The sequence below is a fragment of the Falco peregrinus genome, chromosome 8 (assembly GCF_023634155.1).
Source record: "Falco peregrinus isolate bFalPer1 chromosome 8, bFalPer1.pri, whole genome shotgun sequence".
NCBI classification, from domain to species: domain Eukaryota; kingdom Metazoa; phylum Chordata; class Aves; order Falconiformes; family Falconidae; genus Falco; species Falco peregrinus.
Window position 1 is genome coordinate 25,463,570 of NC_073728.1, and position 27,996 is coordinate 25,491,565.

The 27,996-nt window shown below is 41.4% G+C and overlaps 1 protein-coding gene across 4 annotated transcripts in view; it reads left to right on the forward strand.

Moving 5' to 3' along the window:
- RBMS1 (RNA binding motif single stranded interacting protein 1) overlaps nt 1-4,162 on the forward strand; it is a 148,870-nt gene extending 144,708 nt beyond the window's left edge. For all 4 annotated transcript variants that reach the window (XM_055811715.1, XM_055811714.1, XM_005234334.4 and 1 more), the window contains exon 14: nt 1,646-4,162. The gene's annotated coding sequence lies outside the window, so the exon portion shown is untranslated. The remainder of the gene's footprint in view (nt 1-1,645) is intronic.
- The last annotated feature ends 23,834 nt before the right edge of the window (nt 4,163-27,996 follow it).

Genomic DNA, 27,996 nt, shown 5'->3' on the forward strand with positions numbered 1-27,996 from the left:
ATCCTTGATTTGCTTCCAGGGCAAGGAGAAAGCAAAGCCACAGACCCTTCTTGTTACTCATCTCCTAGTGTTAAAATCATGGCTACCGCTCGTTTCCCATGCCAAGGCTGTTGGCTGGTGTTAACCGCTTTTCAAGGAATTATTTGTTTTGCCCTAAGTCTTCCTTGTGGGCACATAAAACCTCCTTACCAATAGAGATCTGTGATAGACAGCAAAGTGTAATCCGGCGTGTCATCTCCCCGTCCTGCCTTTCTCTCCCAGCCTGTCTGCATCTTTCCCATAGACTGGGGACAGGGAGGAGGAGCAGCGTTTAGTCTCCTGAAAGGATGAGATGTGCTGCCACGTGAGACACATTTTGTAATGATGAGACTGTGTAGAATACCCAGCTCTGTGAGCAACTCTGTCCGTTTGCTGTAAGCCAATCCTCCACATATTTTATGCTGCAAGCCAATCCTCCACATATTTTATGCTGCAGAGAAGTACCTTTACCTGTATTGATATGCAGGAGGAGCCAGCGAAATCTATGTCAGCAGTGGCTGTGGCAGTGGGCACGTGGGGAGAGTTAATATTACTCAGTTGATTTCAGCCTCAGAGTATGGCATTTGGTATTTCTGTCCTTGGAATATGTTGGTACTTGTCATTTTTCAGACAGGTGAAGGGGAGGGAATTGATTTACTTCTTGCCCTAAATACAGGGAACAGTGCAACCTCTTAATTATTATCGCTTTGTGACTATTGTCAAACTGAAACTTCTTTATAAATACACATGCGGCACTTTTGGGAGCGTCTTATTAAAAGTTGGTATGCATATTGCCATAAATAACAGTAAATGACAACTAGCACATTTGTGTAAGTGAACGCAGTCAATCAGAAATACCCAGCATCTTTCCTTTAGTGTCTACATTTAATAACTTCATAGTTTCTTTTCAGAAAGTTGCTACTATGTGAAAATAGTCAAAGGGACTTGAAAAGTAGCCCATTATAATTCTTCAAGCCTTAAAATACCAGACTTTGTCTTGCCTTGAGAAATTAAAAAATTGTCTTAACTTTTTTTCATTAGCTGGATGTTTTTTTAAACCCATATGGCAATGTAAGTCTATACAGTAAATTCAGAAGTCTTCCTTCAAATTTGATGAGCCCTGAATTGCTGTTAAGTATTAGCCATGGTGGAGGTACAGTAGCTGTCTCTGCATTAGGCGTTGCACATAGCCTGCCCGAGGCTGCACCAAAAGAAAGTTGTGTTCCTTTTCCAGAGATCAAAAGCCTTGGAGATGCCTCAGGATTAAGCTCATACACTCACCCACTTTTGGTCATTTAAAACGAAACAATAATAACAGAACGACGAAGAAGGGAATAGCTTTGAATGCAGTCGCACGGTTCCCCAGTGGGAGCTCTGCACGCTGCACGGGTATGAGAGAGAGTGGGGGAAAATAGAACACAGGCCGTATCCTGGCGGAGAGCCTTATCCTGGGAAGGGCCAAGCACCTGTACTGCTGCCTGTGTTACTTTGCAGATTTGTATTCAGAGTCACTTGGTCTTCTCGCAGCTGTCTAAAATAGGAAATGATTTAGTTTTATGGACAGCTACATTAGAAAAAAAGCGCGCAATTGTAACTCTGCTCTAGCTCTGACCTTTCTGTGTTACAGATGTCCAGTGTTGACCTGGCCTGGAGAAGGGTGCAAAGGCTGAAACAATCATGGATTTTACTGATCAATTGTGCTTTAGGAATTATTGACAGTTTTGCACAGGTTCTTGAAAATGTTATTTATAATGAAATCAACTAAAACTATTTTTGCTATAAGTTCTATAAGGTGCATAAGAAAAACCTTAAATTCATCTAGTAGCTGTTCCCATGAACAGGTTTATTTTAGTAAAAAAAAAAATTTTTATCAAGTGTTATGACGCAAAAAAAAATATTCAAATTTCTGGGTATGCACAGATGACCACGAAGACTTATTCATGTGCATGACAGAATTTGTGTTTTGGTTTATTTTTATTTTGTTTATTTCTTTTTTTTTTTTTTTAATTGTATGAAATGGGTTTTCTGAAGTTTAAAAATAGTAAAACATCTAAGATGATGTTCTGTGCTTGCAGTGTGTGAGTGTTGCTTTAGTGCAGTGTTGCAGTTATAGTGTCTGGTCTTTTAGCTTTCTGTTTTTCTTTTAATGTAGTGTGAAGTGTCTTATCCTTTTCTATGAATTCCAATTTGCCTTAAATCTTTCAATGCTGTAGCTGTTTCAGTAAGTAGTCCAAACTAATGGTGTAGAATGCTTTGACCAAATGAGCTGGTCTATTATGCCTTGTAAAACAGCAGCATAGGGCTTTTAAAGGTAGTCAATAAAAGTTGCTGAAAATTTGGCTTTTTTAATGTGTAGTAAGTGTTTTTAATGATTTTTCACATAATATGTAAGGTAGTGAAATGCAAGAGGGGAAAAAAATGTTTTGTGTGAAACACATTTTCTGACTGGGGAAATTTTAATAGGATAAATTGTTTGTAAGGCCATATGCCAATAGTTCCCTCTGGTAGTTTGAATGATTTAGGAACTCTGCTGTATGATGCCATGTAAAATCTTTTTTTGCCTTTTTTCAGAAACTAACTTGATGTTCTAGTTTTAGCATAGGTAAAGTAGGGAGTTTGGGGTGGAGATATCACCGAATGTTTTTGTCCTTCCTTTATACTAATGATAGTGCTTTAGGATGAGGATTGTGCTGAGACTTAGCAAACAGAAAAGTTGCTATTACAGCAAAATGGCAAAAGCTAAAGGACTCGTTTTCAAACATACGCTGAGATGTAAGTAGAAGCATAATTGATTGGGTACTAGCTCTCTATAGTAGGTAAATAAAAATAAAAAGACTTGGCACTTTTAAAAGGTAACTTTACCAAAGAACAAAGAGCCAGTAACCAATAATTCTGATTTGTCTCAGCATTACGTCTTCTGTACTCTTTATTTTTGCCGGACCAGTTTGCGGTTAGGAGAATGTGCCTTTTTTGTACATTTGCATTTAGGTTTTATAATTTTAATTGATGTATGGACACAAAAGCATGAAGGAAGACTTGGATCCAAGCAGTGCCACACTTTACATCATCACTACAAGTGTTAAGTGTAAAGAAAACCAATTTTGAAACTATGAAATTCCTGATTCATAAATACACAGTTATTTGTACTTCACATATTAGATAATTCACTGCTACTAAAGCTCTTTATTACAATTGCATATGTTTTAAATCGAACGATGAATTAAGTTGTCTTCCAAAACTGTGTACTTCTCTGGTCAGCTGTATATGATCAGTTATCTACCTCAAAGTTTATTTCCTTTTGTATTGGGACAGGTTGCTGGCCCTCCCTGTTTCCACAGACCAAATCATCCTAGCTCAGGAGCTAGGGCTAAGCAGTTGTTTCTTTCAAGTATTTTTTAGTTTTTAAATTTTGTGTGAGTATTGGAGTATAGATGTCGGTGACATTTCATAGTTTCAAAAGTAAATTGCTGCTCTGAGAAGTGTAGATTCTAGTGAAATACATAGTCATAAGAGATGTGTTTTTGTTTTTTCTTTTTTTAAAAAGTTGTGGTATTATTGGTTCTATGCTCCCTGGAATATTACTGCTTTGTAAAAAGTCCAGACTTCCTGCAGCACCTTGCCTGTATCTGGTAACTTTCCAAGCCTGGATCTCTCACTACTTGATATTTTTGCGTTAATTAAAACTGCAGTATGATAGCTGTGTTAGAGGGAGGGAAGAGCTGCTGCCAGAAATGTCTGAACTAAGTGCCATACTCATTGTCTGGGTAAGATTTGGGAAATTTAACCTCTGTACATAAAGAAATAATCAGTTACTTAAACATCACATAGTAGACAGCCATTAAATTATAAAAAAATTAATTTATGAAGAAAGACCTTTTGTACAGATTGAAAAAAAAAAGATTTTCATAGAGATATCTATATGATCAAGAGAGTTAATTTTTTATTTTTGTTTTACTAGTGCCACAAACTTGCCAGTGGTAACTTATTTGTCCGGTTCAAGATAACTCTGTAGTTTTGTTTCCTAGGACTTGTTGTTAAACGCCAAAAGACATTTTTGAACTGTAAATTTGATTAGATTGTTAGCTTTTTTCTGTTTTATTTCTTTGAAAACTTTTGAATAAAAAAGATCCAAAAAAATGAAAAAGTATTGTCTTTTTCCTTCAGCCCTTCCTCAAGGGAAAACCCAAACAGGTTGTGGTAAAACCTTTGCATTTATTTTGAATTAGCCAGAGTTACTTTCTGCTTTACAGTCTGGGTTTTTCCCTCCTCTGTGTTTCGTTAAAATTAAATTTTAATTCTTTCAAACTACATTACAAAGTCACTTATTCTTTTAGACAAAACGGGAAAAGACGTGCGGAAAATAGATGGTGAAATGTCCGATTAGAATGCAAAAAGTCTCTTGTCCTCTGTGTCAGCCTGCACAGAGAGTTGTACGTCACCAGGCCTGCATGCTGTGGTTGTAAATGCAAGCCAGTTTTCTAGAAGTAACGGTGGAGATGGAGGGTCACTTTGGTAGTTCGTGCGTTGAACATCTGCTGCGTAAAAGTGCTTTTGTCTGCCCACATGCCGTGGTGTTGGCTGGCACACCCGGTTCGGGAGAGCAGAGGTGATACTTCACTGGAATTCAAAACGATTCCGAGTTTTGCTTTCCAGCTGCTATCTTTAAGCGCTTTATTTCTTTAAAGATAATCTCTGGGTTTATTATCCTTTTGGCAGGATCACTACTGCTGATGGTGCATGTCAGTTAGAGGACTTCTCCGCCCAAAGTAAGGCTTGGGAAAGAAAGAGGAAAATACAAACTATTGTGTCTCCTCAGCCAAATGCTTTACCGATTGCATGGTCCTCGATGTGGTTTTGTATTGATGTGTGTGGCATGAGAGGGGCTCTGACCTAGTTGTGGGCACCCAATCCAGTGACAGGGAGCAGTGGCTGGGTGACCCAGCGGGCCCCTGCACCTCGCCGCGGGTACCGGGGAGGCAAAGGGGAGGCTTGGTTGCTGCAGGCGGTGCCCCCCTGGAGAACCCTCCCCCCCTGGGGAGACAGCCCTTGACATGACACAGCTGGTTGTGACATATGCCAAGGGCTCCACCACAGCTGCGGGCGGCCGGGCAGCCTGCGGGCTGGGTGTGCTGGGCTCCGCTGCAGGCACTGCGCGGCCCAAGCTTTCGGGCGCATGGTACTAATGCAAGATACCGACCGTAAACGTGTTTGCAGTGGAGCTAGCAAAAGGGACTCGCCTAGAGGTTAGGAACTTGATTTGCATTAGCTTATGCAATAAAGACATCCTTGACAATGGTGGCTGTTATTATTAACAAAGAGGGAAAAAAACCTTGCGCTGTGTGCTACTAAACACATTTATAATCCTGTAACTGAAAAAAATAGCATTTAACCATTCTGGGGTAGTTTAAATACTGGCGCAGTATGTTGCCTGTCTAAAATGCAATGGATGAGGGGATGAATACGGAACTTTCAAAGGGTTTTGTTACTTTATTCCTGTTCACCACCATACTGAATTAATAACTCAGATTAATAAACAGTCTTTTTGAATTAAGTGAGAATACTACCTCACAAAAATTATATGTCATAGACTCAGAATAATTGAGGTTGGAAAGGCTTTTTGCTATCTATTTGCTTTTCTAATTAGCCCTATGGTAAACTTGGCTCTCTTACTGTAACTCCAAATATATTTGATAAGAATGAATGTTTTCAGATTAGTACCTTTTGCCTGATATAATAAGGTTGTGTGTATCATTTCTATCAGGCAATCTGCAATAATGCAATGTCTTTATGTAATATACTTTTATTATATATAATAAAATTCATATTTATTACCAAGCGGCTTGTTCAAATGTTGACTCCATCCTCTTGCACACAACCTGTTGTGAACTCTACTAACAAACGTGATGTTAATATATTTTTTGACCTGTTAACAAATACTGATAAGCATCATATTCATGTTGGGTGATTTTGTACAGGCACAAATGTTTTGTGCAAGGCCACGCACAGACCCTATTGTTTGTTGGTTGTTAGTGATTAGAAAGTAGCCTTTCTTTAGGCCCTGAATAAAATCTTATTTTTCTTCGTTTTCTAAACTAGCTACACTGGGCAGGTGCAAGACAAGTGTAATCAATGCATTAGCAACAACGTAACAAAGTACTGTTATCAGCTGAGCCCTGCTAATAACTGTTTGCATCTATTGGGCTAGAAAATTTGTGGAGTAGGTCAGAGCAGTCTAGAGCACTCTTCCTTGTACTCTTGTCAGTTTTTCTCAGGAAAAGGAAAAATATGTAAAAAGTGATGCTTTGCTCTCCTCTTCTAGTTTTAATTTATGCTGTGGTACATCCACCATACCAGACAAACTTGGTGATTGACAAAAACTGTGCCACCTTACTTTCTGCAGCAACATGATATGAGAAATGCATTTTATGTGTCAGAATATTTATATGAGTTTGTACTCCTGCTCCTCCTGTGCACACTTTGCTGCACTTGTTCTTTTTGCTTTGATCAACCACTCCAAAATTATTTGCAAACTTTCACATGCTTTGGAATAGGATACTCAATCCTATCCTGTCCAGCAGCGTCTTACTGCAAAAACCAATGTGTTATTTGGTGGCATTTAAGATGTGTATGCTGTTACCTTCCAAACACTTGCAACACTGACGTACTCTTTCAACTGTGAAAGATCATCTGTATCATTCCCCAGCCAACAAATTCTGGCATTGATTAACCCAAACAAATCTGAGGCTTTTGGCTTTCAGACTTGGTCCATTAATTCTATCCAGAATAGGGATTAGGATAAAAAAACCTATTCTGTTTGGCAACTTCTCTTTCAGCTACTAAGAAAAGCCAAGCTGATGTCAGAACAGCAAAGATTTACAGTGCAGTGACCAGAGGGAGTGTGTAAAAGCCTGCGTGTGGAATGAGTCAGTCTTTCCTTTTCAGGACAGCTCTAACTGCATCTACCATCTGAGAAACCTGTGCAGCCCGTTTCTGCAGTAAAGAAGGAATCATATCACGGGAAAATACTACTGGATTTTTTTTTCCATGTCCAAGAAGAAAGGACAGCATGTCAACAGGCAAGCTTTAACTGTTAAAGTTACCTTGCCTTTTTCAACAGTATCCCCTCACTCAGTGCTCAGAATCTGTGGTGTTCTGAATTCTGCTGTGTTTCATCAGTCTCCCTGCAGCTGAATAAACTTATCTCTTTTGACAGCTTCACTGGGATAGAAAGAGATTTTTGGAGAACTTAAAGAATGAAGGTATGTGGCACCCTAAAGACTTCTCACATGCACACATGTTCAGATCAACCTGCTCAGGCAGCTTTCTAAGTAGCTTTATTGTTTTAGAGGCTAGCCTGCTAGTGTTACCAAGGGAGAAAACATTTGGAAAATTATTTCTGTGTGTACGCTCTGCTGATCCTAAAGAAGTCATCTTCAGTAGGAATTCTCCCCACCGGAAATTCACACGCAGGGTTGATGTTTTTAAGCAATATCTGTGAAGCACTTAAGGGTAATGGAATAAAACAATGTTTTAAAAGGCAGCCAGGAGAAAATTTACTAATCAATAGAATGTTTTGGTAAATAGTGTTAGCTTTTTTCAGGCACAAACAGAAAACGACTTGTCTTTCCATGATAAGAAATAGTTTTCCACCAATGAGAAAACACTCTGCTAATTGTTTTTTGCCTTCCAGTGAATGTGAAAGATAGGAAAATGTATTTACTGCTATTTGTTACAGCTTGGCTTTTGTATCAGTTTGTTCGGGTACCTTTACCCAATCTCAAAGATAATCTGTAAGCAGAATATCCATAACTAGGCACATGGAGTAGTTATTTATTGACTAGCCCACAGAAAAGCGAGGTAGGATTTCACAAGCCATTAGGCTGAGCATCGCCGTGCTCAGCCAGCAAGGTACGCGGGGCGGCTTTGCTGGCCAGGCAGGCATGGGGCAGGAGGGGAACGGTCAGTCCCTGCAGCGCTCCAGAACAAACCCTCAGCGTTGTCACTTCCATCGCCTGCCAGGCTCCGTCAGTGCCCCCAGCAATGACGGCTTGCCCCAACGCACCGACCTGATGCTTCCTGACTAGCCTTGCTCTTTTCCTCCTTTGGATTTTAAACCTTTCCATGTTGCTGCTTTTCCTCCTGAATCATTGAGCTACTGGCAATCCTGTCCCAACAGCTCTACCTCTGTCTGTAATTTTACCTTTCTTCTCTCTCCACAGACTTTCTCACAGCTTTTTTTCAGCAGTCTGAAGCCGGGTTATGCAGCTGGGCTGGATCAGAGCTGGGCCTTCGTGCACAGGCAGCTACAGCACTGGGAGAGGGGAGGGAGGCGCGTGGCAGGGGCTGCAGCGAGGTGACATACTCCAGGTCTTCCTCATGTCAAAAAAACATCGTTCAAGTGCAGCTGGAGGAGTGGGTATTCACAGAGCTCCAAGGGTTGCAGTCTTTGCCAGAAGAGAATGAAAACCAGGTTTCAACCAGCTTTAAGAGAGGCCAGCGTAGCTAGGTAGAATAAAACGCTCTGGAAGTTACCAGCTGCGTATATCGCGAGTTCACGACCTCCTTCAGCCCTGCCCTGTGCACGTCCCGTAGTTCCACGAGTTCCAGCTGTCAGTAGGCAGAGGGTTCATACGGGAGTGGGAAGGAGGCAGCTCATCGGCAAGTCGCAGGCTCCACATAGTAAAAGGCGCATTGCCACTTGTGCAGCCCCTGTGCTGTGAGCCCCTGAGCCACAGAAGTTACTGAACAAAGACAGCAGCAGGGAAGTAAGCTTGCGTTCGGGAGTGCGAACCCTTGGGGTTTAATTTGTTGCTTAGTAAACTGTATTTAAGAGAGTGGCCTGGCTCCATCTTCTGTGGTGTCTCTAGAAACGGCAAAGCTTTACCGTCCATTCTAGGGCAAGTTTTGTATTAAGTGTTGAAAATCCAGATTTCAGTTATTAAAAAAAAAGAGAATTAAGCAGTTCCAGGAATTCCTCTCCTGAAAATATTTTGCAGATGAAACTAGCCGGTCATCTCTGGGAAAACAATTTAGGACAAACCATACCATTGCGTGTATTACAGTAAGCATATGTGCAGCTCATCTATTCCAGATGGTGATCATCTGATCAGCCCTGCAGTGCGTGGCGCTGCCCTGTTTCAAGGCTGCAATTAATTTCCTAGGCAATGTTGTGTGCATCAGCAAACGCAGCTGTTGGGACCCATCCTTTTTCAATCGGACTCGTGCAGGTGGGTGAGCAGCGCAGAGCCCGGGGCTCAGAGGGTGCTGGCCCGGGCTCAGGCTGCCTCCCTGGTGCTGCCTTGGCTGCTAGTGCTGTCAGAGGGACAGAGCGGGGAGACCCCCGCACCCCAGCTGTCCCACTGCTGCTGCTCTTACCCTAGAGCTTAAATCACATCTTATCTTGCAGCCACCAGGGGGCATCTTCGTTATAAACTGAAATAATTAAAAATGTGAACTCCCATTCATAGTAGGTAATTAGGGTGCATTTATGATACCTGTTATTAAAAGCAAAACCTCATCCTGCCTTTGCATAATAAAATGCAAGTGCTCACATTTCTAATAATGTTTCTACTCATCATTAAGACAGCGATAGGGTTGTCTTTATCAGAGGAAAAAAAAAAAGCTGTAATTTTCCTTTGGTTAATGAAATGCATAAGGGTGCCTTCACTGCACAGCAGGCGGGGAAGGGAAAAAAAAATCTAATCAAAACCACAGCATCACCAAAAACACAAGTGCTCCAGGCAGGGTCAGGGAGAATTGACAAGTAGCTTGTATGTGACAGACGAACACAAGAGAAGCCAAACAGCAAGGAAATGCTGGAGAAGTCAAATAGTCTGCAAAGATTCAACCCAGGCCAGAGCGAGAAACCTTTTTCCCATTAACTCAAAGCCAGTCTATTTGCATATACTCTTGGGAGCTTCCTTATTATTATTCTATCTTCATAAGAGCCAAGACAATTGAAAATGTATTCATTCAAAACACAGCATAAAAGAAACAAATACCTTTTCGGGAAGTAAATAAAGCTCTGAAAATAAATTAATATCTTGGGGGCTAAATGAAAAATCTATGCTACAAAACCATGCAAAGTATTTGGGGTGATGTGGAAAAGGCTGCTCATTTTTGGAAAGTTAAAAAAGAAAATCTTTTAGTGGTCATTAAAGATGACACTTCTTATGTATCTATCCAGATTACTAGTACAGATGGGCAAGGTGAGAGGAGCGGACAACAGAAACAGTTATTTTTACTGTCTTGTCTCTATCTGTAATACGGCTTGAATTTAACAAATAAATCAAGCATAACCCACAGAGGATGTTGGTGCATCAAGTCTCGGAAGCTTTTTGTAGCATCCTTTTTGGTGAAGGGGAATCGGCTTGTCCATGCGTTTCAGACAGTTGTGTTCACCTCTGGTTCTGCTGGACACTCAGCCTTACACTGCATCATCAGTGCCCCAGGCAAGGCCAGAGACTCTGACCTGCACAATCTGGCTTTTAGATGTGGACTACAAGAAGCGTTTGTTAATCTCTGCCAGGGATTTTGTCACTCTTCAAAGTAATTAGATGAATTACTTCTGGACCAGGCCAAATTGCAGTATCGGGCACAATAAAAGACCCAAAGAGCAACCGGAACAAATAGGACAGTTCATAGACAGTCATGAATAAAAATACTGTAAGTCTGGAAATATAAAGTATTTCTCTGTTTTGCATACGCCCTAGCCTTAGGCTAAACAGTGCACAGACACAGACTTGAATTTCTGGAAAAGGATCTGATCCAGGCGTGTGTTTGCAATTTTTGAGTATTGCTTTTTATGTTGTATGCAATTCAGGGAGAAAAAGACGCAAATCCAAATTTATTTTTTTTTCTCCAAATTTCAGACCCGAAAGCCTTCCTTCTCTGTGTTTTTTTCTTTTTTCTTTGCAGTCTTGAGTACTTGTGATTATCTTCTTTTGGCATCCACCTCAATATCAGCATGACTATGTTTGTCACAGGTTTTATATGCTGCTGCAAGCAGGACTCAAATTAGGATTGGTGTGACCAAAGGACAATAGCTCTGCCAACAAGACAGACTTTTTTTGATCTAACTAGCAGATGCTCTGCTAGCGTCTCTCACTTTTTTGCCTCTCTCTTGCCTAAAGGACTGAAACCAGCCTGTCAGTGTGATTGTACTCACAGGAGCTACAACTGTTTGCACAAGATCCGAATCTAGCCTAATACCTACTTTAATAACTGCTTCCAACAGCTACTTGTGGCGGCTCAGATGGTAAATTCCATTCAATATATCATAGCTTTAAAAAGCAGAGATTTTTCCAGAAATGGCTACTCTTTTTATAGAGGCTATTTTGCACCCTAGTGGATTGTTTTAGATAGTAACAAATTGTTCCTGCATATCCCTGGTCATCAATCGCTTGCAAGAATAATATTGCAGGGGAACAAGGCTAGAAAAAGACCCTGCTGTGATTCAAACCTTGAATTCCTTTTTGTTCCCTCCCCTGGTACTTGGCAGTAGCTTTGGAAGAAGAAGAAACTACCAGACATATTAAAGACCTGGCATAAAATATTGGACCAGCTTTTCAGGTGTCACTGAGGGGCAGCAGGTCTAGAGGTGTCTCTCCAGTCCAGACTTAAGAAGATCTTAACTAGATTTAGCTTTTCAAGCAAGCCTGAAGGCTACTGACTGCCAGTCATCCTGACAAGGTGATGACTAATGGGGACAATTAGCTCCCTCCCCTAACATGCTGTCTGTCATGGCGATTTGAAAAGGAATAAGAACACTTTTCCCTAAGGAAACAGGTTGGCAAATGGGTTTGGGTCTGTTAAAGCTTTAGCGTAGTTTCATATTAACAAAATGTCAAAAAGTTGTTCCAAGGAAGAGCAGGTTCAAGCCCATATTGTCTGCTCTGTAAATTCCTATTTAATTCATGTTCACATATTGAAAAAATCACTCTATAACCAACCTGTATTTCCACAGAAGTAAGCTGCAGGATTTCCATTAACTCCAAAAGGAGGAAGATACATTTTGTGTTGTCCACTTCATAAGTAACAGCTTTTTGATTTTTAAGGGGTAACTAGCTAAGCTGTATAGGAGGAGTTAAAAACTAGCGGCTTTCAGTGATTAAGCTTGTTTCTGTCTCTTTCAGAACAGTATTTCCAGCTCATAGACAAAACTGAGGCACATCTGACTAGTTGTCATTCATTATCAATATTATCCGGCTGCTAATCATTAAAGCTAATGCTTACAGAAGTGTCTTGCATCTCTGACATTGATTTTAAGCATCCATCTCTCATAGAACTTTATTTTCAGATCTGCTGAGTGTCCAGAGCATGAAGGTCAGTTTGTGATGCGTGTTCACTGCTGAATTTTAAGAACCAAAGCACCTTAGTTGTGCCAGTTAAATTTTTTCCGTAGTTCACACTCCTTATTGAACGAGTTTTAGTATAGCTGACTGCATGATCTCAGGAGAACTTGCTGAAAAGAAAGGAGAAAGGCAAAGGAGTTACCACCACTGAACTAGGCTACTCTTTACAGTGAACAAGAAGCAATCAGACTATAATCTAAGAGCCACTGTGAAAAGCTACATGACTAATCTGTATTTTCATTGTGTCACTGGTAGGAGAAGGAGGATGTAGCACAATAACCAATTGATTGGGAAGGCAATGTAGTCATTCAACAGGGCATTATTCTGAACCGATTTAAATGACAGTAGAGCAGCCCACTCTTGTCTTAAGGAAACACGAGTCATTCAAACGCCATATCTAATGATGAAATTATTCCACTGAGTTATTTGTTGACATGTATTACATATAGCTAATATGTTCCTGCTGCAGACCCTGAGGACTCTTTGTTTATGCTAAACGTGAATGTATTCTAGCACATGAATTACTATCCTCCTGCTTGCTTCTTGGGCGCCTCCAGAATAAGTAATACGTTGGCATAACTTTGCCATTTGTCAGCCAGCAGTCTGGTAGCACATTTGCTCGTCAATCTAATTTTAACCTTTTCTCATACGAGCACTTGGTATTTCATGTAAATCAACCAGTCAGTCTGTCATTCAGTAGGATACAATCTTCATAGTCTTCTAAACTATGCGCTCTATCGTATGTGTTCATTTTCTCAGTAGCAGAGGAAAAGTAAAACTAATATATTACTTCTGGTTTCTTAATACCAGAATGCCAGGAATCTCTTTATTACTGCAATAGAGACAAGTGACAGGTCTAGCAGAGGTTTTGGACAATGGGCCTGGTAATGCATTCAGCACCTCCTGAATTGCAAGGTCTGGCCTGAATGGTAAGTAGCACAATGTGTGCTTAAATGCTTCGTAGCACATATTCAAGGTCTGTTCCTATCACCACTGTAATTTGCAGCTAAGAATGCAGAAAAATACATGCAACTGATGAATTAAAATTTTATTTATCAATAATTTCTCTGTGGTTCCAAGTTTCTTGATAAAATACTGATGCTGGCTGCAAAAGAGAACGTAATTCATTCTGAAATACAGGTAAGTTTGTGAATGCACATTTCTTTTGATAATTTCTGTAAATAACATGAAAAGTTTGCTGGGATATCCTTTACTTTGTGAGGGTTTTCGGAAATTGATTTGGCTATGAAAGTAGTATGCTTGAACTTCGGCTGTTTTGTCAGGGTTGCTGTAAACATGCATCACTTTAATACCTTTATTTTCCAAACATGAGTGAGGGTCACAGTCCATTTATGCAGCCTAAAACCCATTCTGGCTTTTTCAGATACTTTACTGCGTTAAGAATGTTTTAAAAAAGCAATTGTAAAATTCTACTGAAACAATCTGTGATGTCTGCTAAGAATTCAGTCCCACACGACATCATTCACTACATGGTACAAAGTTAACTGTTTTAATAATTATGAAAATTATAGTTTGACTGATCTAAATTTTCCTTATTAATACTTTGAGACTATCAACACTGCATTGTATTTCACTCCACTCAGGCTTATGATTGATAAAATAAAGCTACATATATTTAATACTAGGTTCAGTTCTGAATAGTGATTGATGACACTGTACTGCATTTCTCCCCAGCACAGTGCTTAGTAGTCCCCTTGTCAAAGAGCAGAAGTGAAGCTCATTCACTCCTGCAGCATCACGAAGCCCCTCCTCAGTTCATACTCTCTTGTGCTGCTGTTTACTTACAGACTCCATCACACTTTGAGCCCATCCCCATTGCCATGCCCCCTTTCTAGCAACTTCTGTGCATGGTATGCACCCCAAAATTTACCTCTGGTGCTGTGGAATTAATTCACCTGTGCTGAGTTTCTGGGTGTAAGTTGTATCTAATTATATTTGTGCAGTTTCTACCACAGAGATATGTTTCTGATTGATGTAGTACTGTAATAGGAGTAATAACACGTAAACTGCTTCCATCACCACATCCAGCATCTTTTATATCTATGTACAGATCAAGTACAGGCAATATTTGCCCATCGTGATCTAAAGTGATATAAGACTTAATTTAGCACTAGTTTGACCCAAAGTTTTAGCCACAGATTAAGTAAATATCTTCAGAAACACAGGCCTGAGATTTCTGGCCGTTTTGAATAAACATACATCAGAAGAATTTGTCCCATAAAATATTCAGACACTTCTATTACTTAATTTTGCATAGCAGGGGTATACATGAGTTTATCCTCCGTGCTTTGATGGAGTTCTCGTATGCCAGGCAGCTGCAGTTTTTGCCTGTATCTCGGAGTGTGTCTAGGCAAATTCAATACAGTTGGTGAGGTGGACTGTCATAACTGGCGACAGCATTTGGTTTCACTGAGCATGTGAAAAGTAATTTTACGTGTAATTTGTTCATTGCATATTAGAGCCTCTGGTATCCCACCACTGTTCTTGCAGCTGCAAGCTCTATCTAGTCCAGGGAAGTGTGTATTACCAATAAATGATTGCTCTGAAGAAAAGCAGTGAATTTCTGGGAATGGGTTGGCAGGGGGACTAACTGTTATTACAGGAAAAATATATTCTGGTCTTACTTATTGTTTGTTCATTAAGGCACATGTAGCTGTGTTTAACAAACATCCTCTTCCCCTTCAAATTTTTCGTGATGCTTGATCCTTATGGATTACTGAAGAATTACAATCTAGCAACAGGATCAGAAGTTACAGAATTATATATGTGGTGAATCTAGACTCAGATCTTTATTTAAGAAAGAAATTAATCTTTTAATTCTGTGCCTGTATAAAGAAAAAAGAAAAATTATTGTAATGAGTTACTACCACCACAGACAACTTGGGTAATTTTTTCCCTGGGGTACATATCTCAGTTCTAGTTTTTTAGCAGTGTATTCCTCCAGGAATCCAAGGCAATATCCAACCATCTCTATTGGAAGGTGTGGTGGGCAAACCCAATACAGAAGGACTCAGTCTTTCTCTTTTCATGTGAATTTTGTATATAATTCAAAAAATCCTTAAATGCATTTTCAGGTACTGCTAATGAGACAGCTTTAAAAATTACTTCTCTAGAGCTGTGAGTCATACTAATTCTGTTAATGTCCATTGCTTTTTTAATCTTGACTCAGTCCCACCTATTAGATGGCAAATCTAGGTATCAAAGTCTAAATTCGGCTCACTTCATTGTTCGTGTCATGTTTCCCCCCAAAAGGGAGAGCAGATGCCACCCATGGGATGAGTACAGCTCATGGTTACCATTTGCAGCAATCTTGGTATTAAATGGATGCACAAAAGGTAAGTGCCATAACAACGTCCTGTCAACATGAGTTGCGCATGTGTGGGCCCCATATGAAAACTAATGAGCAACGAGGATATTCTGTCCTCCCCAGCATGTGTCTGGCATCCCGGCTGCTCAGAGTTTGCATACCTGTCCTCCTTGAATCATCAGGTTAAAAAAAGAAAGTGAAAGAATAATGTGCTAAATATGTAGCTAGAAACACTTCTGAAAAGGAGGATTTGGCAAGCTGCATTTAGGGAGAGACTACACTTATTTCAGTAAACAGAAATACTAAAAACAAGAAAAAAAAACCCTCTCAGACCTAATAAATTACCTGAAACCTACACGTTTTGGTCCAATACCTTTTGACAGATTAAAAATACTTTTATGCTAAAACAATCATAATGGTATATTGTACTTTTCCACTGTAGTGACCACGGCCCAGAAGTTCAATGGAGAAGTTTTATTGCCAATTACTATTAGAAAGTCATTCTGTAGACATTTAAATTCCATCTTTAAGGGCACGTAATAGGATTGCCTAGTGTGTCACAGTCCTACCACCACATCAATGGTAAAAGCCCAGGGAAATGGTCTTTATGATTTGTATTATATAAATACAGATAAATGCATATCAGCTCCTGTTGCATGGAGCTGGGCTGCTGGGTGTGTGTGAGGCCTGGGGAGATCTCCAGTGCTGCCCACACGCCAGGTCTCACCCACCGCCCGCGGCACGGCTCAGCCCCCCCTTGCCTCATGCTCCTCAGCTGCCGCCAGCAGCTTGTGCTTTCAGCACATCGTGGACACACTGCTCGGTGACCTGTGCGTCGGACATAGCTTGCCAAGGTGATTTATGACTCCCTGTATCTGACTCACGGCAGCTGACAGCCAGAAATGGGGGAAAGCAGGGAAGTGCCACCTACCCCACGTGGCCCCTGGCTGGAGGGGTGTGGTGGGCTTTCTTGCTGTGTCCTTCCACATCCATGTTCTCCATGAGCTTCTGGCCTCCTAATCAACTGCCAATTTACAACTAAGTGTAAATTAGTCCCTAGTGTAAATGTCCCTAATTAGCTTCAAGGGACATATCAATGAAAAGCCATGATGTGGGCTTATGGGGGCAACAAGCATTACTGTTCCTTCAGAGCAAAATCTGTCTTCTGCTAGTTTTTCCATCCAATTCTAAAGGACTCTTCTCTTAAGTATAACCTACTACTCCTACTCTGACCTTCCTGACCCTCCTGTCAGTTCTGCTTTGGGTTCAGGCCTGGCTTCCCACAGCTCTTCTGCCTGTTTGTTTCCCTTCTCCCTCCCCTCTGAAACACCTCCACAGTTTGGATGCTCTTGAAGGAAATTGCCTTCCACCACTGTCCTTTCACACCCCAGCACAGGCTGGACTGAATACAGGGCCATCTATGTCAAAATGCAGACACAGGCATGGGTGACACTAACATTAAAGAAGTAACCTCCAGCAGTCCCCACAGCACAGCTCCCTGGGATCTGCCCTCTAGGCACAGTCCTGACCCAGTCACAGAATCACAGAATGGTCAGGGTTGGAAGGGACCTCTGGAGATCCTAGTGCAACCCCCTGCTACTAAAGCAGGTTCACTGAGAGTGGATTGTGCAGGATTGTGTCCAGGCAGGTTTTGAACATCTCCAGAGCAGGAGATTCTACAGCCTCTCTGGGCAGCCTGTTCCAGTGCTCTGTCACCCTCAAGGTAAAGAAGTTCTTCCTCATATCCAGATGGAACTTCTTGTGTTGCAGCTTGTGCCCATTGCCCCTTGTCCTGTTGTTGGGCACCACTGAAAAGAACCTGGCCCCATCCTCCTGACACTCACCGTTCAGGTATTTGTAGGCATTGATAAGATCCCCTCTCATCTCTTCTCCAGGCTGAACAGGCCCAGCTCCCTCAGCCTTTCCTCATAAGGGAGATGTCCCAGTCCCCTAATTATCTTCATATCCCATATCATATCTCTCTTGAACCGGGGAGCCCAGCACTGGACACAGCGCTCCAGATGTGGCCTCACCAGGGCAGAGCAGAGGGGCACGGTCACCTCCCTCCGCCTGCCGGCCACGGTCCTCCTCATGCACCCCAGGATCCCACTGGCCGCCTTGGCCACAGGGCACACCGCTGGCCCGTGGGCAACTTACTGTCCCCCAGCACTCCCAGGGCCTTCTCCCAGCAGGTCACCCCCAGCCTGTGCTGGTGCCTGGGGCTGTCCCTCCCCAGGGCAGGGCCCTGCACCGGCCTTGGCTGCACACATTGCAGCGCCACATTGCAGCTCAGCTGGCCCCATCTGAGGGGGGCTCAGGACACGGGCAGGCTGAGCAGAGCTGGAGCGGGGCAAAGCTGTGTGAGGGTGCCCCGCAGCACCCCACATCACCCACGCTCCAAGGGACCCCGCAGCTGCCACAGGAGCTGTGCTGCCAGCTCGCTGGTGAGAGTCACCCGCAGGCATGAGGTGGGTGAAGACTGCTGAGGAATTTCATGTCTTTGAAGGCAGGGAGCGGGAGAGGAAGGTCCGAGATGTTTATTCTGTAGCAGCACACCCGCACGCTGGCAGCGTGGGGAGAGCCAGCTCAGGGACCCACTGCCTCCCCTGCTGTGTGCACCAGCCCAAAGGCTGTGCCCTGGCTGGGGGGTGCTATGAGGGAGGGGAGAGCATGAGCTGCTTGTTGTCTTCCTACTTGGGTCTTGCAGAGATGGGGGTGGCTTTATTTATTATTAGGTAGAGGGAAAGTGGCAACAGTGGTGGCGAGGGGTCCCTAGCTGGGGCTGAGGCCCATGGGGTCTGCATTAGGCTCCTCTGCTCCTATGGCCAGGCAGCCTGGCCATGGGGAAGGGGCCAGTGGGCTGCTGACCCACTGTGCCACCACAGAGTGCCCCAGGCACTGCAGCTCCCAGCCCTGCTCAAAGTAATGCCCTTTCCCTGCCCTTTCACAGGTTTTGCAAATCCTTCACTAAGTGCCCCCTTAACCCCACATAACCTCACCCCTGCCTGCTTTCTGTGTGCTTTCCCTTTCCTTACAGTGCTCCCCCTGCTCCTCATCTCCTACCCAGGAAAATGGTGTATTCACCAGGATGCTTCTGCTCTTTGGGCCCAGCTTCCCATTTGGTACCTTAGAAGAGAGTGTTACAGCTGTTTGCTGCTCCAATTCGCAACCTGGCTGGTATGGATGTTTCTTTGCTCATTCCCTAAGGTAATTCTGCCTCCTTGCCATTTCTGGGTTTGTCTGGGATTCATCTGTTTATCCCAAACTAATTGTATTCTGCTACTCAGATCAAAGAACCTAGTTTTATGTCTGTTAAGATAAACCTGCAACGCAGTTTATGGGGAAGAAGCACCTTCAGAAAATGTGTGTGACCTGGGCAGAAAGCAAGTGTGGAAGCACTGCATTGCAGAAGGAGAGTGGATTAGGATTATAACAAGCATAAAACTTCTAAAGATTAGAATAGCTTCAACATTACTCTTTAAAATAATGGATTAATTATTCCAGTGACATTGTGCTGTGTGTCCATGTGCTAACAGGGCTTTTATTTTCTCCCTCTGGAGTGGGGAAAGAAAGTGGTTGCTTAAATCTCTATTGACATATAGCGCATGAATTCCAGTTTTGACTTTATGAAAGCCTCTATCATCATTCTTGTGTGGACTGTCTCATGCTCATTGTACTGTGGGGTTAGACACGCTGTCACTATTCCTATAAATAGCCTGCTTGGTTATGAAGGACTGTTAGTGTTTCCTCTGGGAAGAACAGGACTTTTGACTAATGGCATTTTAGGCCAGTTTTCTTTAAACTTTCTAGAGAAGATAGGGTTTAGAGAGTAGAAAACTTGCTAAAGCAAGCCAATAATCAAGGTATTAATGTTTGAAACACAGATGCTCAGTGAGCCTGGAAAATTCACAGAGAAAATCAAAGTTAGATGGAGCAGGATGGTGGTGTGCTTTTAAAAAAGGAGGCTTGGCTTCAGGGCTGGCAAGGAGCAAGGCAGCTGCCATGTGGAGAAAGAGAAGCTCCCTGTGATCCAGCGGAAAGCTGAGCCGCGGCGCAAGGACGGCTGCAATGGCAGAGAGTTTGCTCTGTACCTGAAAAATACTCAAGTGTACTGGGGAATGGCAGGTAAGGCAATGTGGTTTTCTGTGTTTTTTTGGAGCAAAGCAGGAAGTAGTTGCGTGTAGAAAACTTTGTTTCAGCTATTAGCTCTTCAGTTGTTAGTCATCTTTAGAGTGTGGAGAGCACCTGCAGGCAAACACCCTCAAGGTTGGTTTGGTAGGGGTGGATGTTTTAAAGTTTGTGGAGCGAGTGAGGATTGCTGGTTCTAAGGATATAGGTCATTTGGGCTGTGTGACCCCGTTTCTGTGTGTAAAGGTGCTGGAGACACCAAAGAGAGCCACACGTCCCCTGGCCATGCAGTGTGAGAGGTCAAACGCAGCATGGTACTGAATGACGGGTAACAAGGCTTGGTAGGTGGCTTCCCCTGACTAGTAGGAGTAACAAATGCCAAGATATACTTACAAGTAGCAACTGATCTGGAATTCAGACCTCACCTTCCACAGCCTGGGAAGTTTCCCAGAGCACATTGAATTGATAGCAGTATCCTTTGTGCAAACAGCGAGTCTATACACAACAAGATTGCCCTACCAAAAGAAAAGGAATAGAGCATTACATTTAGGGATGGGACTAACTTCTTCTGAACAGTGAGGAAAGCGCTACACTTGCCAGTTATCTCTTCTGTGCATTTCCTCAGTTGTGGCTGGGGACATCTGATGAGTGTTTCCCTTTCACTCCCAGCGCAGCGCAGTCTGTCTGCTGTCAGCAGTTAATGAAGTCACTCGCAAGACGCCATCCCCTGGGGAAAAGCAGTGCTATGAATAGACCTGTTACTTGCGTCTCTAGCTGCAATGCTCTCAGCGCCTCTTTTGCTGTGCCACCATCTCCGACGATTGTGCCGTTTTCAAACAATGGTCTTTCACTCCAGAGCTACTGCTATTCAGGATGCCAAAACCCGGTCCTCTTCCTTCTGGCAGAGCTGTAGAGCTCAGTGAGTGCTTCTGTGCTGTCCCCAGTGACAGATGCAGGTTCTGAGGTACCACAGTCTTACCAAAAATGTGCAGAAAGTGAATGAGTAATCTTACTGCAGCAAGTATTAACAGCCTACAATGAACATTGACATCAAATACTTCATCAATGCACATCCTACAATAAGGAGGAAAAAATAAAGCTTTTTTTCTGCAAAAAAAATGTTTCAGTAGCATGGAAATATTTTGTTTGTAGAAAATCTGATGAATCTGTATCAGAGAACATCAACTATTTGCCCAGCTGAGCTTGCATGTCTCAGTATAATTAAGCTTGTCTTTACAAGGAATTGTCTGTAGTCTAGACAGAGGTGAGCTGTAAAAGAAAAAAATACGGCAAAAATAAGAAAAGATAAAGAATGATGAATTGTGATAACATGTTATCCAAAGTATATAAGATTATGTAAATACTTATTACTATTTGTAGGGCATACAGTCCTTATTAATGCCAGTAAAGTCAAGGACTATTCAATGCAGTAAGTCACTTTAGTGACTGAGTTTGTGGTTGAGATCTAGAGCAAAATAATTTTACAGTTGAATATCTTTGTAAGAAAATGTAGCTAACAATGCCAATAAATAGTCAAGAGGAGAAGAAATGAGTAAAGTAGCATTCAGTTTGAACATTACCTGTTCCCTCTTAGAGGGGTGTGGGGGACAACATTTTTAAAAAGTTTTCATATATATATTTATATATATATATATATTATTTATTTTTTTTACCAGACTTGATCATCTTAACAGGCTCCCCCCAAATCAAGTTGTCAAAAATTTTAGTTCTCGGAAAGCTATGACAAGGTCTTCAACAAATATTCTGCATTGTGTTCTAAATGTCTGAACCATTCCTACAGGAGCAGAGTAAAAGTTGTTGTCTCATATGAACATTTGTTCAGGTGTCTCATCCTCCCGCTTATGTGAAAACAAAAAACCCCTTGTTACTCATACTTTTTATATTAATCCTGGATGGCTGAATAAGTTTGAGTGATTCATGATCTATGTTAAAATTTAACATCAGCCTTTAATGTGTTCAGCTTCACACATGGTGTGTCTTATAATATTGATATATCTCATCGACCTAGCAATCTGCATCAGCTTGCTGAAGCATGCTGTGAAAGGAAAATGATACAGTAGGCCTGATCTACTTCTCTGTCAAAGCTTTAATTAAAACATTCACACTATCTGTTAAGAGTGAAGGGGCTGGGGAAAACTCATAAGATGCCTTGTGCTGTCAGTAACAATATTTCATTTAGAAAGTTTAGGGAGACAAGAATATGCCTCCTAAGTCAAACTTTTTTTACCTGGTCAGCATCTCACTGGCATTCAAAACTCTCATCCAACTTGCTGTCTGGTATCCTATATATAAACTCCCACAAATTAATGCGTTGGATCTTCCTGTACAATTGCTCAGCGCTTTTTTCTAATAACAACCAAAGCAACTGGGCTGAGTTCAGCAGACCAGCAGAGCTGGAGCAGCATTGCTCTTGCAGCAGTTCTCATCCTTTTCTCGGGGGTACAGAGGTGCAAACCTGAGTGTAGGTTTCTCCTTTAGGGTTTGTTTCCCCTTGCTGGCACCCAGGCAGCCTGAAGCCATCTGCAGGCTTGTCAGCCGGGAGGTGGGGTCTGATCAAAATGAGGTTTCATTTAGCACTAGCTGCCCCTGAAATGAGACCCTGCCAGACTACCTAGGAATAGCACTCACATGATAGAGCCTCCTGGCTGTGTCTGTAGAGGTGTCTTATTAAGGTCATGTAGAGATTGTTTTTATTTCCCTTAGTAGAACCATCTAGGGTGTAGGACTGCAAATGCCGCCATCTATTTCAGGGCCGAAAATGTACTTGTAACAATGATCCTTATCATCCCTAGAAGATGCTTCTTGCCCCCTTCAGTCCCAAAGTGCCATGCTAGCAGCAATTCATCTCATCCAGAAGCAATGGATACTAAACCCACAGCAATACCTCAAACACTTGTTTAAAATCAGCTTCAGCAAGCTTTGCTCCCTTTCTGACCTTTTCCTGGCTTCCACATCTCCTGTGTTTGGCTGTCCTTCACCCAGGCTTTCAGGCTCAAATTTGGAAATCTGAGTTCCCAATACTGGACTCTTATTTTTCTGACAATATTTACCTGCTGTCCTTGTAGAATAAAATCAAGGCCTCTGTGGTGCCTGTGCTGTTATTCAGAATATTAGTAGACATTATAAACAGAAAGAGATTGACAGATTTCCCCCACAAGAGCTGCACTAAGGAATTTCTCCAGCTAGGAAGCCTGCCTAGGTTGGAGCTTGTGATGCTCTGTTTGATCCTGAGTCTCGATCAGTTCTGGTTGCAAGAGGCAAGCAATTTCTTCCAAGGAACAATCTTCCTCAAGCATCACTGTAACAACAGAAGAAGCACGGTACCAAGATCGTAAAGAAAGCAATATGTTATGAATGCTGAACTTAGAAGAATATAAGCAAAAGTTCAAGTCTTGAAAGATTTGTGCAGAAGCATGAGAGAAATCAAACTACCATTGCTCAACACACAAGCAGATCAAATAAACCTAAGAGGGGGGTTTTGAAGCAGCAGAGGAAGAAAAATACTCCTATAAAAGTGGTAAGGATGAATCAGATGGTAATGCGTGAGAACATAAAAATCAGTTCAGGATGAAGGAAAAATAGGCTTTATTACTGTACGTGAGCAAACTGATGATGAAGGAGGCCTCATAAAAATGAGTGGTTTTATCAGTAATGTGACTGCTCAGGCATTGTGATTAGTATGTCAGCACAGTCTGGAAAAATAACTGCAATGGTTTTGTTTGCTTTTGTATATGTTTAAAACCATAAATATTGAGCAACTTTCATAAAATGAGACAGAAAATGATGACAGCATGAAAACATGATGAATATGTACTTTCCACAAGATATTACTAGTATATTCAGTCCACTGCTGTCACTATTAGACAATCTTGCTTGAAATTGTTATGATGATTTTGACCTGTAGGTCATGTACCCATACCCTTTTATATTCAGGTTTACATAACACAGGCAGAAGAGGGCGTTTGTGTTTTTCCTACATGCAAGAAAGTTCACCGACTACAGAGCAAGAGAGGAACTTGCCCCAGCTTCAAACTTCAGCTGAAAAATAAATCAATCAAACGATATGTGGATTGGCTTTTTTTCTGGCGAGATTTCTTCTGGCAAGCAGTAAGCACCTGATGTGTCCAAGTTAGGAATCACTTTGTTCTTGATTGTGCCTATAGAAAACACAGTGAGGCACCTCCCGTGTGTCAGTCTAAGACCTGTGTTTGCTGTTCCCTGGAGCTTTGCTTATAACCAGGTGCTTGGCTTGGCACAGTCCCCAGGTGCTGTCACAGGACCACTGTTTGACCTGTTTGAATTCTTCCTTGGTTTCTCCTGTTGCTCTCAGACATTACTGAGCACAGCTGTCATTCTCCAATGTAAAAGGGCATTCAGATGCCTCTTCCCAATTAATGTTAACTCGTTAACCTCTTGAACCTTATGTATATTTTTTATAGAGCTACAAAATTTTGTAGGGACATCATGGTAGTCAAACACTCAAATGTCTCTCCTGATTAGGGTGGGCAGGGTCTTGCTCTAACTGAGTGTCTCATCCACCAGATCAGTATCTTACCGTAAATCAAATGGAAGAATAATATTGGAAAGAATCACATCATAACAGACTGAAGTATAATAAATAACTGACAGCTATGACTCAATGTCTGCATTTCTGCTCAAACACAATACTGTATTTTAGACTGGCTTTGAATAGGTTTTTCACATAATATCAGGTAGTGATTAACTCCCAATGACTAAAATATCTCCAGGAGAACTGATGAGACATCTTACATAGTTACTCAAGTTTTTCACTTTACCTCTCTCATTCAAAAATAAATTTATTTTAACTGAAGCTATTTGAAAACAGCCCCACAAATGTAAAGTCAGCAATACTGTTACAGCGTAATTTCAAGCTAAAATGATTGTATTCCAGGCAGATGCACACAGTATGTGCATGCAATTTTATTATTTATTCCATTTATAAAACAGAAGCCATTTTAGCATCTGTGGCAATGCAATCATCTCTGGGATGAAATATAACTTTGTATCAGCTCACGTTGTAGGACGAAAGTCTGAAGGAGGGAGCACTGAGAAGATCACAAAATTGGAAATCTGCTTGAGTAGGTTTATCCTGAAGGAAAAGCTCCCACTGCAGCATTTCATTCCTGAAGAGGGTGTGTTAAAGCATGCAAGATAATAAAGAGCAGCAGATGTCTTAAGAATTGATGTTATGAGGAGTGTTGTAAGGCATTTAACTTTTGCGAAGAAAGAGGGTTTTTCATGCATACTAGATAAACTCTGTCAGAGAAAACTGGGTATTAGTTTTCTGGAACCGAGATTACTATATTCGATATCAATATAGTATAATATGAATACATCATGTAGCATACTACAAAATAATACACGATAACAATAGATAATTATGTATCAATATAATCAGTAAAAGAATTGTAAGCTGGGAAATAGGAGAGGAGGTTGAGGAACACTTGTAAATAACTTTCATACCTGGTTCTGAAAAACAGAAAGCATCAGATATATGAGGGGAAAAAATATCAGATGGGAGCAAAATGGATGGGAAAAATCAGCACTGACGCAGGTGGGAATGTGATGTGAATGGCCTGGATGTCAGGAATAAAAGAGATGTGAGCAACATAATTAAAATATTTGCACAATATCATAGAAGATGAGCCATGATGTTTGTGTACAAAAACTGTGTGCAAACAGATGCAGGCCAGAACTGCTGCACCCAGGAGGACCCCGAACCTCCTGAGTATAGCAAAGTATGGTGGATGGGTAATCTAGGACTGAAATCCAGTGTGTAGACTGTTAGGAAAATCAGAAATAAAAGCATCATTCTGTAACAATAAAGTTGCCCACAGAGGCAGAGAGAGGCAGCATGGGCAGAATGGAATTTGTCAAACTAGTGGTCTTCTGAAGGATCGCTGGGGGACTGTTACACGTAGATCTGACACAGAGGACTACAAGCGTGAAAGAGAAACTTGCAAGCATTGTCTCATTGCAGGAGATTTTAACTGCTCAGAAATAGAGTGTAAAGCAAATGTTACTGATAACGGTAGAGCCGGTTATTCCAGGGTGTAATAGCTGGCAGATTTCATCACTAGAGCAGTCACTGGACTACCATGATGCTATTCTAGGTGGTCTTTGTTAGGTAGTGATGACATAGAGCAGCTGGTTGTAGAAAATAACCTAGCTAAAGTTATCTCAACTTGATTAAATTGAAAATAAGTGAAAGAATAAACAAGAATAGGCCTGTTAGTTTCTCCAAATTTGTCCTTCTGAACTGTTGTACCTAAAGAAACTAGTTAGTGGTGTCAAGTAGATAAAAGTTCCAAATCTGAATATTAGGATTTCTTTAATTCAAATGGGATTTTTAAAATCTGCACTTTGCACTGTAAGTGCAGCGAAGAGAAGGGTGTTAGCACCTTAGTATATGAATAAAACCTTAAAAAAACCAAAACAATAATAATATTAGGAGTAAGCAAAGATAGTGAAAGTCATAGCGGAAGAAAACCCCACCATACCAGATCATCAGTGAAAATGGTATCTTGGGAATCAAGAATCAGAGGGTATAGTGAGATTAGTCAAGTTTGCAGACTTACCATCTGTAAACAAAATTTGAAAGACTGACAATTTCTTCTGCCACACAAATAACAGGGGGTCTGGTATGTGGCAAGGTAGGGGTAGAGATTTAAAAGTTATCTATGTACTGCCCAAAGTAAATAAATTATTTTCCTTCTTTTCTGTGAAAAGGATGGTACAGATAATGGGGAAAAATAAAATCAGGGTGGGAAGAATCTGTAGAAATAAAAGAAATTTACATTGTAAAAAATTTGTAAATTTCATTTACAAACTTGAGAAATAAATCCAGTGTACAGTAGGCCCATAGTGGAATGATGTCTGTTATCTATCCTGAAATGCTGAAAGAATGAGCAAATTAAATTTCAAGTACAGAAAAAAGTTTTTCTTAAAAGATCTGCCAAAACCAAAGAAGAGCAAAGGAAAAAGCAACCTCACATCTACAGCTTCATTAATCTGACCTTAGTAATAGGGATATTTGTACACAATGTACACATTTTTGCAAAAAAGAATAAATAAGGATGTGGAGATAAAATGCAGGAAATAGGACGAAGGCAATAAATGTTTAATACAATGTGTTAGGGCTGAGGAAATGTATGTATGATATCATCCACTCTGGAAAGGGAATCATTTGACTACCTAAAGGTTGGGTAGAGATTTTCAAGCATGACAGTTTCAGCTAGCCTCTGAAAGTTTTAATACTTCCACTGCTGTTAAAAGTGGCATGGTCAGATGAGAAAAATATCCATACCATTACATACACGTTGCGGAGGAACCTGAGGGCTGGAGGTATGGAGTAGAATTTAACAGCACAAGTGCCTGGTCACGCATGAACTGAGGTAGAAACAATTTCTGTTATAAATTGTGGCTTAAGTTGGGCAAGAGAAAGAACATAATGTCTTGGTCAGTCATGGAAGAATGCTGAGAGAGCTGGGATGGAGCCAATGGAAAGGCAAAACCGATCCTCCTTAGATACAATGCAGGAGACTTAAGAAGTGATATGTAAGTACGGACACCGTTGTAGGAAGCACCGGTGAAAGCTCTGCTGGAGTACTGCGAACCGTCTGTCACCCATAATTACGAGAGCATTGAAAGAAATGCAGAGAAGCAGCACTGGACCAAACAAAGAATGAGGGATATATGATTGCTGTCTATAAATACATGAAGGGGAGGGGAAAGAAGGGCAGGGCAAATACTAGGAAAGGAAAGAAGTTATTTAAGTTACCAGACAATGTTGTCATTGAAACAAATGGATATAAATTGAAAGTTAGTCCACCCAGACTGGAGCTAAGGAGGTTTCCAGCCATGAGAAGAGTGAACTCTTTGAAACCATCTTCTAGTAAGAGTGACAGGAACAAGCCACTGTAGGTGAGGGTATCACAGTAAAATGGAAATTATTGGCTTGCAAATTGGATAATACTGAACTCACGTAGTTCTTGTATATACCATAAAGGTGAGTAGAGCCACTTTCTATTTGCCTCTCTGCCAGAGTGTTGAACAGTCTGAGTAGTCTAATGATGGATTTTTCATAAGTTTATTAACACGGTTGTGTAAGGTGAAAGGACACATCTT